The 12,346-nt window shown below is 37.0% G+C and overlaps 1 protein-coding gene across 6 annotated transcripts in view; it reads left to right on the top strand.

Annotated features, from left to right (window-relative positions):
* The window catches only part of PTPRZ1 (protein tyrosine phosphatase receptor type Z1), a 162,961-nt gene that overhangs the window by 78,367 nt on the left and 72,248 nt on the right, over positions 1 to 12,346 (top strand). The window lies entirely within an intron of this gene.

Below are 12,346 nucleotides of genomic sequence, written 5' to 3'. Positions count from 1 at the left end.
CAGTGAAAAGAGTGGCTTATTTGAAGAGTTCTAATTTGACTGCCTTGAATACCTTTAGGAACGTGGTGTTTATTATTTGGTGGTGGCATATGTGAAGGCAAGCATATTGGCTTAACTAAACCAAAGCAAACAGAGGGAATTGTTCTTCTGTAAGTGTACTGCTGACTTTTACCTTCTTCTTAATTTTGGCCATTCTTCTGTATTAATTAACTTTAAGCTAACGAAACAGACGTCACCTAGGGCCTCTTAACCTTTCGAAGATCTAGGTTATGTTGGCTCGAAACCCAGCAGGCCTCCTCGCGCCCTCCAGGCCCACTGACTATGGAAATCCTAAATCCTCCTTGGGATTTCTGTAACTTCTCCAGGGGCTCCTCTTCTCTGTGCCGGCTTCGCATCCTTTGTCCCTGCTCTACGCTTCATGCAAGAGCAGGGAACCTGCTCATCCAACAAAAGAATCCGTTTAAATCTATGTTTACTGAAAAAACTGTTATAGAATCTTCCACTGGGTGGGACACAAGGTAGGCACAAATTAAGATATATTTGAATCCATGCAAGTGTATCTTTATTTTGCATAATAAAGCCTTGAATAATTAATTAATTAAAAATCAGTATAGTTGGCTTGCATGACAATCTCAATATTTCGTCTTTATTTAGGATTGATAGTTCTCAGCAGTAATTCATAACATTTTAGTTTAAAGTTTCTCACTACTTTAGCCTTTTTACATATATACTTAAGGGGTACCTGCCAGTTTAATAGATCATTGCAATAAATCTCTTTGTAATGTAAATTGTCAGCTTGTTTATTTGATTCATAAATTATCATGTACTGAAATTACTTATATTAAAACACTTATAGTTTAACATCATCACTAAGAAATATATTTGAAAAAAAATGAAAGGACCAATGTTTAGGCTTTCACTCTGTTTACAGAAGTTTCCTGACTGAGATTAATTAAAAAATAAGTAGAGATTGAGTAGAAAGATTAGAAACACAGGAATAGACTGTAATTCTTGACTAAACTTTAAGATTTTAAGAACCAAGCAATAAATTTGCTATCATGAAAAAGAAGTTTGGTTTAATTATCACTTAAACACTAATTTTCTCACTTCAGACTTAATTTGGATGATAACTTCTTGTCATCTATTTCTTTTATATTTCTGTTAACTCCCATTTATTTCAAATTGCTCATGAAGAAAAACATTTAACATTTCATTATTTCCTTCAAATACCCATATGTATGTCTGTCTATGGAACTTTCACTTGGTTTGATAGGACCGTGATGCAATAGGAAGACTGGTAAAAAGTAGATTTATGCAAGAGGCAAACAGGCCTTTAATTGTTTGGGGAAATTTTTAAAAAATTCTTACCCTTTCTATTATTATTTTAAGAAATAGTTCTGGATTTATTTTGTTATAAGGAGCAATCAAAATGATTGCTGATGTCACCTAATGTTTGTTACTATTCAGCAATATGTATGTTTAAGGAATCTACTACTATTAAATTATTCTTTGTGTTGCTACTGGTGAGAGTAGTGTTTTATTACCACTTTGCAAACAGAAAATAAGGTGAAAAATAAATTTTCTCATATACAGAATCATCGGGCTAAATTTTTGGTGTTATTTTAGTCTCCTGAAGCCAGCCAACATGCTCTGAGAGCTCTTGGGAATCAGTGGCGCTGTTCTAACCATACGCATAGCAGAGAATTGACCCAAGAAGGGTTCAGTTAGACCACCTTTATGCTCCCCTGTATTATCAGGGCTCTCTTAGGGGAGCATAGCGTAGACCAAAGACAATTATGATTCTCCCTCCCCCAAAACTAATGCGTGGTTGCAGAGTGGCCATGGGAAATGACAAGAGACAGAATAGCTTGGTAACCAGTTCCCTGGAAGAATAGAAACTGTTGCCTCATCACTGGTGATACTGCCATCCTGTCACCCCAGCCAAGCCAGCGTCATTAAAGTGATCAATCACTACCTCCTTCCCTACAGCTAATCCACTCTCTCGTTCTGAATGTCTTTTTCTTTCTCAAAATCTGTCTTTCTCCTTATATTTCTCTTCTCCAGTTTAGATCCTTACTATTCTTTACCTAAACTATTGCTAAAACTTCTAACTGATCTGCCTGCCATTGGTTTTGTTTTTCTCCGCTCTAACTATTGTTACCCTCATAAGACTTAAATATGACCATGCCACCTGCAACTTAAATCCTTTTAATAACCTACAGAAAAAGTTCAAACCCCTTGTCCTTACATTCGAAGCCTCAAAGTCTGCTCCACCTCTACCCATTTCCTCTCTCCTTCCTCTTTTCCATTTTATGTATCAACACATAAACTTTCTGCTATTTTCTCAAATAGCTCATGCTGTTATCTCCTAGGTACTTTTAGCTCTGACTTCCTTCCTCACCTTCAATTTGATAATACTTGCCCATCATTTAAGATATTTCTCAAGTATCTTGTCATTAGAAAGCTTTTGTTGCCTCTTGTGTTATCTGGATTAGGTACAATATTTTTGTGTCCTTGTAATACTCCTACGGCTATCATAATTATGAGATTGTATTATAATTCACAGTTGATATGCCTTGGGTCCTCACTAAAACATGAGTTCTTTTGATGATGGATGCTGTTTTATTCATGTTTGAATCTTTCGCATCAGGCTTATATTCTATCTTGCACTAGGCACTTCATTAAATATTTGGTGAACGAGTAAACAAGTGAACAAATGAAAGCTGAATTCAATGGAATTAAGTTTTGATGGAATGTAGAGATAACACAAAATATAAAATTCTAAGCTAGAGCAATGTATTTATGGTATTTATCCACAGCTTCTTTCTTACCCTTTGCATGTGACCAGTGACTTCCATGTAGGAGATCTAATTTAAGAAAAAATTCCATGATAAATGTATTCAGAAAGGAGGAACTGATGGTTCTATATAGGAATAAATCCAGAATCTTTGTTTTTATAGGTAGTAAACAATAAAACAATATTGTAGAAAAAATTATTACAAATAGAAAGATATAAGGTGATATCTGTGTCTCAGACTTCAACACTGAAAGCTCTGGACCTTCTACCAAAGATAGGAAACAGCCACAGCCATGCCCCATCTCAATAATAAATACGAGGACAATAAGCACTGGGTACAGACATGATGATGGTGTTACTGTCAGAAAACCTGCATTATCTATTGTACCACTACTTCCTTGCTGTAAGAATTTAGCTCATCAGTTAGTTATTGGAGAAGAGGAGAAGTTGATGACCATGGGGGAGTATACAGTGACTCTACGGCACTTTCAGAACCATTCTAAAAGAAGAGCTTTTTATTTCTCAAACCAAGTGGTAATTTCCAAGGATTTTTTTTTTGGTTCTATATTTGCTATCTCTTTGGTGACAGCCGTACTGCAGCAACAGAGAAATCTTCCTCTGTTTCTTACTTATCATTCCACAGATAGTTTGGCTGACTTTCTTTGAGGTTAGTTAACAGCAAATACTACAAAAAGAAAGAAGAAAGAAAGAAAGAGAGAGAGAGAGAGAGAGAGAGAGAGAGAGAGAGAGAGAGAGAGAGAAAGAAAGAAAGAAAGAAAGAAAGAAAGAAAGAAAGAAAGAAAGAAAGAAAGAAAGAAAGAAAGAAAGAAAGAAAGAAAAGAAAAGAAAAAAAGTCCTGCAATTAATAAGCCTGCATTGTCTTCGGTCTGAATCCTGAATATTAAAAAACAGTATATTCATTTGGGATCAGGCAAACATAAAGGTCACGGCATTAATCACGGGATTACCTAATCCCTGAGCCTTTTCTTCCTTTTGAGAAGTTGTGGCTTGATGTGGGGTAGGGGGCAGAGCAACATGGTTTCTGCAGCTTGTTCAATTTCAGCAGTGGTTTTTCCAATTTTGATTACTTAAATATTTGATACCAGGCTACAGCAGTAGAAATACTGCAGCACTGGGCTTCTTCTCTATCACGCTATCATTTTATAATTTAAAATGAAAGGTGATAGAAGACTCTGTGGTCGTAACTATGTAATAGCTTTTTAAAAAGTTAACTTTCTCTCCTCATACCGGGTTTGAGATGGGCTGAGTGGGGAAGGGGAACTTCAACATCCTCTTGCCAGAACCTGCAGTTTTCTGACCTTTCATACATGCACCACGCCCATCCTACTGCTTTACCCTATAGGACTGCAATTCCCTGCACTCTGTTTGTCCATCAAGACTATTGAACTTGCCAAAACAAAAACAAACATGTGCGTGCGCGTGCGCGGGCACACACACACACACACACACACACACACACACACACGCTTTTGAGTGTTGACTTTACGAGTTCATGGTCTCCCGCAAATGCAGAGCCCTCAATGCTTTACATCGGTCCTAAATGTCCACTATTTCTTTCTTCACTATTTTCCTTGAGCTCATTCTCCTACCAGCCTCTCTCCCCCAGCTAATGATCCTGCTTCCAGTTTCCCTAAAGAAATAAGGAAAGGGGTTAAAGAGATTCATACTATCTTGCAGGATTTCTGTGCCGGAAAGAGAAGTCCCCATTACTCTGGCTGTGAAAACCAGTGGACTGTGGCTGAGTGAGACAGAAGGCAGCTAGGGTCCCAGGTGGTCCTTTTAAAGAGCACAGACTTACTCCCTGACAAACTTACTCTGCGATCCAGTGCTGGGGCAGCAGTTCAAACATGTCAGGAACACATGGAGAGAAACTGAATTGTCTGGTTTCAGGGAGAGGGCTGGAGGGGCAGCTTTCTCCCAGACAGAAGTGCTGACAGAAGCCATTATTTCTTTGTTGAGCCCTTCCTCCGTTCAGCCTGCATGTGCAAGCGAGCACCAAATCTGAGTCCCTATAAACCTGACTAACCCCATTTGCCCCACCCTGGTGATTCCCTGAGACCCTACTCCACCCACATCGCAGACCCACCAAGCCGCTTCCAGTGGCTTTTCTATACAAATAGCCTGTGTTAGCTCATGTTGCAGACTTTCGTAAGATCTATCAAAGGTTCACAAACCCCAAACAAGCAGTGTCTGGCCTCAACAAAATCTGTACCTCTCGCTAAGCAGCCCCAAGCCTGGCACTAGGAGCAGCCACCCTCAGTTCACAGCTTAGCCTTTCCGAGGCATCTCCAAGCCCAGAACAAGTGGCAACCGTCTGCAGATTACTTTGTAACTCATACCAGGTGGCCCTAGCCTAGGCTCAGGTAGCAGCTAACTCTGGCCTGCACCAGAGCTCCTCCTAAGAGGTTTCAGAACCAACAAACCTGGTGGCCAGCTTCATACCATGCCAGAGCACCACCCAACCACCTCAACAAATGACACACCCAGACTTGGCAGGCATCAGAGCCTTGCTAAAGCAAATTCTGCTATGTAGGATCAGCCCTTACACAACAGCTCCTCCACTGTCATCATGGGCAATCCTCACAATCTGCCTGAGGGTCAGTTCTTACTATTAACATGCAAACAGCGACCAAGCTCAACTATAACAGGAGAGCACATACAACCCACACAAAGGACACACTTAGAGCACCTACCTCAAATGGCCAGGGAGATTGCACCACTAGGCCCCAGAGGACACCAACTACATAAGGCCACTCTACCAAGACTGAGAGACGTAGCAGCTTTACCTAATATGTAGAGACAAACACAGTGAGGCATCCAAAATGAGGAGACAAAGAAACATGTCCCACACGAAAGAGCGAAACAAAGCTCCAAAAAAAAAAAAAAAAGGAACTAAGCAAAACAGAGACAAGCAATCTACCAGATGCAGAGTTCAAAACACTGGTGATAAGGATGCTTAATTAACTTAAGAGAAGACTGATAACTTTAACAAAGAAATAGAAAACATTAAAAAAATAGTCAAAATTAATACCATAACTGAAATGAAGAACACATTAGAGAGAATCAATAGTAGATCAGATGAAGCAGAGGATTGAACGAGTAATATTTTAAGATAAGGTAGCAGGTAGCAGAAAACATCTAATCAGAAAAGCAACAAGAAAAAAGACTTTTTAAAAAATGAGGATGGTTTAAGGGGCTTCGGGGACAACATCGAGCATAGCAACACTCATATCATAGGAGTACCAGAAGGAAAAGAGAGACAGCACAGAAACCCAAAAGCCTGTTTGAAGAAATAATGATGGAAAAATTTCTTAATTTGGTGAAGGAAATAGACTTACAAGCCCAGAAAGTACAAAGAGTCCCAAACAAGATGAATCAAAGAGGCCCATACCAAGACACATCATAATGAAAATGCCAAAGGTTAAAGATAAAGAGAGAATCTTAAAACCAGCAAAGAGAAAAGCAGTTACCTACCTACAAGGGAACACCCATAAGACTGTCAGCTGATTTCTCAACAGAAACTTTGCAGGTCAGAAAGGACTGGCACGAAATATTCAAAGTGGTGAAAAGCAAGGACCTGCAACCAAATTTACTTTACTTAGCAAGCTATCATGTAGAATTGAAGGCCAGATAAAGAGTTTCCCAAACAAGAAAAAACTAAAGGAGTCCATCACCACCAAACCAGTATAACAAAAAATGCTAAAGAGACTTCAAAAACAAGGAGGAGGAGGAAGAGGAAAAAGGTAAAAGTGTGAATAATAAAATGGCAATAATTATATACCCATAAATAATTACTTATATAACTAATATATAACTGAATTAAATGCTCCAATCAAAAGATAAGGTGGCGAAATGAATAAGAAAAGACCCTTATGTATGCAGCTTACAAGAGACTCACTTCAGGTTGAAAGACATACAAACTGAGTGTAAAGGGATAGAAAAAGATATTTCATGAAAATAGACATGAAAAAGAAAAAGCTGGGATAGCAATACTTATACCAGACAAAATAGACTGTAAGACAAAAGCTATAACATGAGACAAAGAAGGACCCAGCAATTGCACTTTTGGGTATTTATCTAAAGAAACCTAAAACACTAATTTAAAAAGACATATTCATCCCTATTAACATTGCAGCATTACTTAAAATAGCCAAGATATGGAAGCAACCTAAATATCCGTTGGTAGATGAATGGGTAAAGAAGATGTGGTACATATATACAATGGAATATTATTTAGCTTTTAAAAAGAATGAAATCTTGCCTTTTGCAATAACATGGATGGACCTAGAGGGTATTATGCTAAGAGAAATAAGTGAGACAAAGACAAATACCGTGAGATTTTACTTATATGTGGACTCTAAAAAATAAATGAACAAACAAAACAGAAACAAACTCATAACTACAGAGAATATTTTAATGTTTGCCAAATGGGAGGGGTGTTGGGGGATGGGTGTTAAAGGAGAAGGAATTAAGATATCAAATAGCCAGTTATAAAAACAATCATGGGGATGTAAAGTATAGCCTAGAGAATATACTCAATAATATTGCAATAACTGTGTATGGTGTCAGATGGGTACTAGACTTATCGGGATAATCACTTCATAAGCTATATAAATGTCTAATCATTATGTTGTACACCTGAGACTAATATAATATTTTATGTCAACTGTAATTGAAAATTAAAAAATTATTTAAAAAAATATTCCTAAATCTTTCAAAACACCATCCTACTTTCAGTCCTTAATTGTGTTAGTTTGTATTTCCATAATATCTTGCCTTCACTAAATTCTTCTTTATTTCTCTATAGGAGTAATTTCATTTTCTGATTAATGATTAAATTATGACCCTTTAGAGTATCATTTTACTTGTTCTTCTTATTGATTTCATTTATACCTACCACAGATGATCTGGTTTTGATTTATATCGTCACAGTATTTTACTATGTCAGTGTCCTTAAGTCATTTTCATTTTGTGTTTTTATATTTCTCCTGCAATCTGAAAAAACGTAAGTTGTTTATTGTATTGTAGAGCAGTTGTTTCGATTATCACATCTTAGGTTTTGTTTGTTTGTTTACTTTGGATTTTTCCAACTAGAAAAATCCTAAAATTTTAATCAAGAACTTTGAAATAAATTTCTGATCTCCCTATTTCTACTGAACTTCAGTTAATAATTTTCTTAAACATCATAGAACACAGGGAACAATTGTGCTAGCCCTTTTCTAAATAAATTGACAACTACCTTCTCTGGCATGTGTAATCCCCTGTCTATTAGATATATCAGTTAGGTTTGCAAAGATTTTCTACTGTCCTGATGTGAGTCCCATTAGAACAGATAATAAAGAAAAATTCAGTCTTGACTAAACAGATTCTCATTTTGAAATTCTTTGCATTTGATCGGCTTTCAGTGCAGCTTTAATAGTAGCCATTATCTACAATTCGCCAACTGCTTTGCTCTTTCTAGCTCCGAAAGCACCAACAGGCATGCTGATTTGTGCATTTAGATACATATTCGTTCTGGTTTTCATCATGGGAAGTTATCTCAGACATCTTTTTTCTTCGCTTTCAATCAGCTTATGTGATGAATTTACTGGTGTGACTGACATAAAATCACTTCGTGATTGTTTTTCAGTACTTTCAGGTTTTAGTTTCCTATCTTTGAGGGAGCCCCCATTTCCCAAGCAGCTGACTGCTGCATCTGAAAAGCGTTCACTTAAATTTATCATCTTTCCATTTTTCTGGAGTTCTAAAATCTCTGCTACATTTTCATTGAAAATAACACTAGTTTATTTCATTTTTATATTTGAATATACTTAAATTTGAATCTAGGTCATTTACCACTAATAGCTTTATACTATTTAAGCGACTTTTTAATGTTGGCTTTTGGTGTCTTTGTTAACATATGGAAAGTCCAAAGTAATCTATAAAGCTGTGCCTTATAGTGTATTAAAGCATTTATTCATTCAGAAAATATGTATTTAATTCTTAAGCGAAAGGTTCTAAGAATTGGTGCTGAAATTACAACATGAATAAGAGATAGATATATTGTAGTTCAAATAAGTACAAGGTATCTTAGTCCATTGGAGCTAGTATAACAAAATACCATAGGCTGGTAGCTTATAAACAACAGAAATTTATTTCTCACAGTTCTGGAGGCTGCGAAGTCCAAGATCAAGGTTCTGGCAGATTCAGTGTCTAGTAAGGGTCATTTCCTAGATCTTTTCACTGTAAGATAAGGGCAAGGAATCTTGCTGGGTCTCTTTCATAAGGACACTAATCCCATTCATAAGGATTCAACCCTCATGACCTAATCACCTCCCAAACACCCCATCTTCAGATACCATCGCATTGGGGATTAGGATTTCAACAGATGAATTTTGAGGAGACGTAAACATCCAATCCCTTGAACAGGGATTCTATAAAAATCAACTGGAGACAAATAGTTGATGCCTATGAAAATGTCCACTAATCATACCACCTCTCCATATCTGCCTGTTCTACATTCCTGCCAGCTTAACATCTTTGATAAGATTGCTGTGGGCTCTTTTACCCTTCAAAAGTCTCCATATGTCCCACTGACCTACGCAGGTACATTTGATCACAGTCTACCTTTCTGTCTCCATCTATAGAATTCCTCGACATCCACTCTTTACTCTGTGGATCAAGCTGAACTGCTCACTCTTTTCTGCCACAGTGAGCTTACTTATGCTTACAATTCAACCATACATGTTCTGGGTACCCTTTCTGCCTGTTGATGGTTCTTACCCATCTCCCATGGCTTGAATGTGTGCTTTCGATATTCACGTTGGCCTTCTTTCAGCCTGTCTACTCCTTTAGGCATTTGTCTACTTTTTATGTAACATGCCCCGAATCTTCTGAAATGCAAGAATAATCAGGCAAGCCAACAAATTTGAACTCATGCATATCTCCTACAAAGCCTAGAATTGCTTTCAATTCTGCTTGGAATAGACTGCGTGGTGTGTAAATACTGAATACATTCATTTGGTGCACAAAGACTATTTCATAAACATTTAATTTGTTCTCCTATGTGCCAGACTGGGAGGTTGGCAATAAGATACAGATGAAATAGATACATTAACAAACAAAATACAATCTGTTAAGCACTGCAATAGAAGTAAGCACAGGAAATCTATAGGAGTGGTACTAATTCAGGTGAGTCAATAAGTGGATGAAGAATGAATGACTATGAATAATTTATTTCAGGTTTTCTAGAGCTGACATTTAGTGCTCTGCAAACCTCCTTATGGGCAAATCTGCCTGATAGTTTTGTGTTGCAAATACAGTGAGTGTCCTATTTTTTTCCTCTTCCACATTCACTAATAACACTCCATGGATACACTACACAGTTCTAATGAAATCTGTATACTTGCTTTCTCCCGTACATCATCTTGTCTTCGTCTTGTCTTTAACCACTACACAGACTGATGTATTTGATGGAAACATTAAAAATATTAATTTTGTAACTTTAAAAATAATGTTTAAGCATAAGATTAATCTAATATTACATTATTAAAGACAGGTAAATATATTTAATGCTTCTTTGATCTAAGTTTCAACCTTGTGCACAATTTTAATAATTTATTAATTTCCTCCCCTTGGTTTTCTACTTACAACGATTTGAAACAACATTATTTCTAGACTCCTTTGCAAAAAGAACCTCAAGTGGACTTTTTCTGTTTTATAGCCTTTTCACTAAAATATCTCTTTTTATGGACTTTCTGTTTTATAGCTTTTTCATAAAAAATTATTTTCCCTATTCTGGCTTTTTTATTTTGTCTTTTAATCACAAAAATGAAGGAGGCTTCTTGAATCTGTACTGTACTTGGTACCATAATCTAGTAGGTGTTTTAAACTAGGTCCACACTCAGTGTAATCATTCAATGCACTTCAAACATGACCTTCTTACTCAGGATCATCATGCTACAAAATGTTGGACAGCATTTAGGTTGGCCCGACTGTCTTTCTTGATATCCTTCAGAAGTTTAGTAGGAAATACTCAACAAAATTAATTGTCATATAACAGTCAAATGTACCTACCCATAGCTGAGTTTAGAAAATTTGTTATTGTTGTCATTTTTTTTTCCTGTTGCCATTTAAGACTAGAGCCCTATGAGCTCAAACTCAAAACAAAAGACAGCATTTCTTGTCTGATTTAGTCATTCAACAAATGTTTATAAAATATCTGCTATGTCCAGGGCTTTTTTCTAGGTTCAAGTGTAAGCAAATAAATAAACATAATTACTATCTTAGGAGAACAAAAATAAGGTAAAGAGAGGGGGTTGAGAATGCCCAAGGGAGAGAAGTGAATTTTATATGGGATGCTCACAGAAAGCCTCTCCAGCGAGCAGAGACCTGATTGAAATAAGAAGGTAGGAGAGAAAGTCTTGCAAGCATCAGGCCGAGCACTTCAGGAAACATTCCAGGAAGAGATGGCAACAAGTGCTGAGCCCTGAGGCTCAAAGAACAGAAGAGAAACAGCATGGCTAGAGTAGAGTGATCACCACAGAGTGGTAGGAAATGACAGTAGAGAGGAGATGAGCAGTGATGTCACATGGGATCTGCCAGCCATGGTAATGGGGTTATATTTTATTTTGAGTGAGATGAAAAGGTATTGGAGGGACCTAAGCCAAGGAGTGACACACAATCTGTTATATATTTTAAAAGATTATTTAGATACTGATTGTATTAGTTTTCTTATACTGCATAAAAATTACTACAAATTTAGTGGCGTAAAACAACAAGTATTTATTACCTCACGGTTTCATGGGTTCAGGGTCAGAGAGGCAGGACCATTTATCTGGGTTCTCTGCTCAAGTTCTCATTAGTCTAAAATCAAGATACAAGGTGGGCAGTGTTATTTGAAGCAAAGGGTCCTGTTCCTCACTTATACAGGTTGTTGGCAGAATTCATTTCGTTGTAGTTGCAAGATTGAGGTCCAGGTCCCTGATTTTTGTTTGTTTGCTATTTGTTTTTGCCATCTTAACCAATATTTCTACTATGGTAAAAGAAAAAATTCATAACCTAACACTTACTGTCTTAACCATTTTTTAAATGTACAGTTCAGTAGTGTTAAGTACACTCACATTGTTGTGAAACCGATCTTTAAAACTTTTTCATCTTACAGATCTAAAACTCTGTACCCATTAAACAATTCTGCTCTTCTCCTCCCTCCCATCTCCTGGTAACCACCATTCTGCTCTGTCTCCATGAGTTTGACTACTTTAGATACTGCATATAAGTGGAATCACACACTATTTGTCTTTTTGTGGCTGGCTTATTGTTTGTTTGTTTTTGCCTGCTCTCAGCCTGGGACTTGCAACATTTCATGTATTTTAATAGACCTTTGAATAAGACATACCTGTTCTTGACACTGCTTGGGTGCTAGCTACATAATGTCCTAATGTAATAAGGTTATGAGGGATGGTTCATGGTTTTAGATAAAAGTGAAATAAAGCAGCACAGGACTGTTTTGGTTTAAAGGACTGTTCATTCTGTGGAACAGGTGAGCAT

The sequence above is a fragment of the Rousettus aegyptiacus genome, unplaced genomic scaffold (assembly GCF_014176215.1).
Source record: "Rousettus aegyptiacus isolate mRouAeg1 unplaced genomic scaffold, mRouAeg1.p scaffold_m13_p_13, whole genome shotgun sequence".
Classification (NCBI taxonomy): domain Eukaryota; kingdom Metazoa; phylum Chordata; class Mammalia; order Chiroptera; family Pteropodidae; genus Rousettus; species Rousettus aegyptiacus.
This window is presented reverse-complemented; position numbering and strand designations above follow the sequence as displayed.